Below are 4,699 nucleotides of genomic sequence, written 5' to 3'. Positions count from 1 at the left end.
AGCTTTATTGGGTCAAGCTAGTGACGTTAAAAGAGCGCGTGCTGGGAGGCAACCCAGTGATTTAAGAACTTTTAATTTTTGGTGTGGTGATGTAATTTTGAACTTTTGGGTATTTTTTGTTTTTGTTATAAGTTTGTTACAGGGTTTACATCTACTGATGGATGTTAGGCGGAAGAGTATCTACACAATGACCCATTGCTTTATAGACCGACTCGTCCGGACCGGAATGATTGCCGAGCTATGGCGGGTTATGCACTCGTGGTGGCCTCTACTGCTTTGTAAAACTGTTGCCAATGGGTTCCACCCTACCACACTCACGAGGTTAATCCGTTCCGCGCCCTGGAGCATACTGGAAGCCTCCAAGACTAGGACCTTCTGCTACTCCTCACCACATGGATCAATCCTCTCTACTTGAGAATAAAAGACCATTGGAGCGTCAGGAAAACCCCCAAGACTGAGCTACCATGCAATCATTCTACACTAAGGATCTCACCAAGAGATCCTACACACATGAAACTTGATTTACAACTCGGATCATACTTTCATCACTTTGTAATCATATACTTTCTGCCACAATCAACATATACACAATCTCAACAATATACATTACTCACCACTCACAAATTATAAAAATAAAATCTCCACAATTGAATCTAAGTTAATCAATACCAAGAACCAAACAGCTCCAACTAACCCATAGCAGCTCATAAAATGCATCAATTTATACATACCTACAAGTAATATAATTATCGATTAACACTCACGTTTCAATATAAGAAACAACTATCCTTACTTTATTTTATATATATATATATATATATATATATATATATATATATATATATATATATATATATATATATATATATTTATATATGGATCCTTACTTTAAATTCCAAACACACAGTGACTAATTTCCCAAAATTATAATTGACTAGAAATTAACACATGATAACTTTATGCATCTACAATCAACTTGTTTTATTTTATTTTCATCCTAGTAGAGATCTTTCTTTACTCCAATTGGTCACCGGAGAGGACCCAGATGTCTGAACGCATCAAACTCACCTTTGACGCCAACACATATGACTAGTCACAACTGACTGGACCAGGCCAGGGTTGCTCTATGATCAAGGATGTGCCAACTCAGGTTTTTAAGGTTCCTCTATCCTACCAACAAAGAAAGGCTCTCAACAATTAACAATTAATTTATTTAAATTATCTACCATGTTCTCTTATGCTCTAAATCTGAAATGCCTAATTTTAATATTTTCACTTCCTCTCACAGCAACCTCAAACAGTACTTGTACATCTCTTTAATACCCATATACATGCTATTACAGAACCCTTACTCCAGACCTTCCAACAAGATCAATTTCAGCCAACAAACTCATTCAAAACAAATTAAATTCATCACATCACAACATGCACAATTTCACAGTTTCAGTTATAACACCCAATACAATAAAAGTCATGAAACAGTTTCACAAGAGCACACCAGTTCAACATTCATATGCAATTATTTTTATAAAATAAATTCATACAAAAATAATTAGCTCCCCTTACCTTGAAGTTGAGCAGTACAGCCAACTAGAGTATCCTAACTGTGCCTTCACAGCGAAACTCAAACAGTGCCCTACAACCACCTAAATAGTGATGGAAACAGCTCTTAGAGTTAGAATAGACAGAAAATCAAAAGGAGCACCATGCAACCAGTAAAGTTGCATGCCCTAAGTTCAAGAAAAAGTGGAGAAACTGACTTACCCGTCCAAATAGAAATCTAATCGGATAGAAGGCAAGCTCTCAACTCCGTGAGCGAAAGAACACCACCTATTTGAAATTTCAACGGTTCAAATGAGTGCAAGGGTAGAGAGAAGGCAGAGCAAGAAGGAGAAAATGGAGATGAGTTTAGAGAGAGAAAGGGGAACTGGAAAATGAACTCAGAGCTGGAAAAATGAGGCCTCTTCTGAGGTCCTAGTGCCCTTAGTTTCTTGGGCCAGGCTGCAGGGCCTAGTAGCCTTACATTTCCAGGCTCTTACATTCTCCCACACTTCAAAAATTTTCGACCTCGAAAATTAGACTTACCAATGAATAGTTAAGGATATGACTCTCGCATTTCTTCCTCAAGCTCCCAGGTAGAGTCACCCGTTCTACCCTCCCAGATGACTTTGACCAAACTGACAGTTTGGCCTCTAAGCCATTTGTTCTGGCTCCCCTCAATTTTGACTGGTTGTACCTCCATGGATAGATCTTCTCTAACACTGACATCTTCAGCTTCTAGTACATGAGACGGATTCGGTACATATTTCCTAAGCTGTGAGACATGAAAAACTGGATGAAGGTTAGCCAACCGGGGTGGCATGGCTATCTCATAAGCTACCGGTCCTATGCGCCGTAAAATCTGGTAAGGACCAAGATACCTAGGAGATAGTTTCCTAGCACGAATGGCTCTTCCTACACCAGTAGTAGGAGTCACTCGGAGGAACACATGATCCCCAATTGCAAACTCCAACGGCCTGCGTCTCCGATCAGCATAGGACTTCTGTCTATTCTGAGATGCCTGCATCCTTTCCTGTATAAGCTTCACCTTCTCTGTAGTCTGCTGAACTATCTCTGGACCTGTTAACACGTATTCTCCCTCCTGAAACCAACACAAAGGTGTTCTACAACGTCTTCCATAGAGGGCTTCAAATGGAGCCATATCGATACTGGCTTGGTAGCTGTTGTTGTAAGTGAACTCAGCCAGTGGCAATATCTCATCCCATACCCCTAGGTGATCCAAAATACAAGTCCTCAACAAATCTTCAAGCGATTGGATCGTCCTTTCAAACTGTCCATCCGTCTAGGGATGATAAGCCGAGCTCATCTATAGTCTGCTTCCCATCTCACTCTGAAGGGTTTGCCAAAATCTGGATGTGAACCTCGGGTCTCTATCCAACACAATACTCGAAGGCACCCCATGTAACCTCACTATCTCCTTAACATACAGTTGCGCCAGCTTCGACATAGACATTCTCAGGTTGATTGCCAAGAAATGAGCGCTCTTGGTCAACCGATCTACAATCACCCATATAACATCATGACTTCGTACCGTGCGGGGTAAATGGGTGACAAAATCCATGGATATGCTATCCCATTCCCACTCCGGGATATCCAACGGCTGCAGGAAACCTCCAGGTCTTTGATGCTCCACCTTAGCTTTCTGACACATTAAGCAAGAAGCGACAAATTGGGCCACATCCCTCTTCATTCCAAACCACCAAAAAGACTTCACATTACTTTACTGATTTACACTCTCGAGTAGTATAATATTATATTAAACTAATATATATTATATTAAATATATATATATATATATATATATATATATATATTTATATATGGATCCTTACTTTAAATTCCAAACACACAATGACTGATTTCCTAAAATTATAATTGACTAGAAATTAACACATGATAACTTTATGCATCTATAATCAACTTGTTTTATTTTATTTTCATCCTAGTAGAGATCTTTCTTTACTCCAATTGGTCACCGGAGAGGACCCAAATTTCTGAACGCATCAAACTCACATTCGACGCCAACACATATGACTAGTCACAACTGACTAGACCAGGCCAGGGCTGCTCTATGATTAGGGATGTGCCAACTCAGGTTTTTAAGGTTCCTCTATCCTACCAACAAAGAAAGGCTCTCAACAATTAACAATTAATTTATTTAAATTATCTACCATGTTCTCTTATGCTCTAAATCTGAAATAATAATAATAATAATAATAATAATAATAATAATAATAATAATAATAATAATAATAATTGTAACATCTCATAATCTCACACTCGATATTTAATAGATTTGATAAATTTTGTAACATTTCTACATTCGGTCACACGATAATATATATACTTCACACTTGATAATTCATAGTTGGTATATTGTAGCATTACACCACCACTCATAATGAATATAAAGGACTTCATACAAGATACCTATGTGTGTGTGTGTGTGTGTGTGTGTATATATATATATATATATATATATATATATATATATATATATATGTTTTAAACTCAGATTTCAACTAAAAACTCATAAATACAACTCGAACTCTTCTAATTTATTCTTCTATCTCTTCCTTCATTGGCACTGAATCGGAAGATATTCCTTCATCTACTCCCGTATAAAGAATTATACGATCATCGCACAAACACAAACACAAACAAGTAGGGGTGAGCTAACATGAAACAAATCATTTGTAAAACATGCATAATTACATTGATACACTTAACAAACATCATATAATAATTATGTCATACACCCTCATACTATCATACGATAATCGCATCATAGACACTCATCCCATCATACCACAATCTCTAATAGACACTTATCCCACAATATTCAATAGACACTCATCCTACAACACCCAATATACACTCATCCGGAAGATACGTTGATGAGCGGTCACGGGAGGTTATGCACTTGTGATGACTTATACTTATTCTTACAAATACACTTCCAAAATATTTTATACCATCCACAACGTTAGTCCTCAACACTATGTCCAAAATCAGCACATAGACCAGGACCTCCTGCCCCTCTCACCACATAATTCACCCTTCTCTACTTGAGATTGGATGATTATTAGAGTATCAGGATAACCTCCAACAACAGGACCCTGAACATCAACATATACAC

This window comes from Vigna angularis, chromosome 9 (genome assembly GCF_016808095.1).
Source record: "Vigna angularis cultivar LongXiaoDou No.4 chromosome 9, ASM1680809v1, whole genome shotgun sequence".
Lineage (NCBI taxonomy): Eukaryota > Viridiplantae > Streptophyta > Magnoliopsida > Fabales > Fabaceae > Vigna > Vigna angularis.
The sequence above is the reverse complement of the archived record's forward strand: the minus strand, read 5'-3'. Positions refer to the sequence as shown.